The following is a 269-nucleotide window of genomic DNA, read 5'->3' on the forward strand; positions in this document are numbered from 1 at the left end:
GCACGAGATTGTGAAATCGGAACTGCGTTGATGTTAATGCAAGTTGAAAAAAAAAAGTTCTCATAATGCACTGTAAGAATTGCACAATGATAGATAATAAAAGGGTTATAAGAGCCTTTTAAAGACTATATACAAAAGAATCTTAAAATCCATTTTATCCCCATAAAGTCGGCTTCCACTATGTTCGGAAATGAAGCTCCGAATCTTAATGTTTTGAAACGTCGGGCGGATGAGAGTTTAACTGCTTTCCGTTTTCTGAATTATTGCTA

The sequence above is a fragment of the Penaeus monodon genome, chromosome 20 (assembly GCF_015228065.2).
Source record: "Penaeus monodon isolate SGIC_2016 chromosome 20, NSTDA_Pmon_1, whole genome shotgun sequence".
In the NCBI taxonomy this organism is placed as follows: Eukaryota; Metazoa; Arthropoda; class Malacostraca; order Decapoda; family Penaeidae; genus Penaeus; species Penaeus monodon.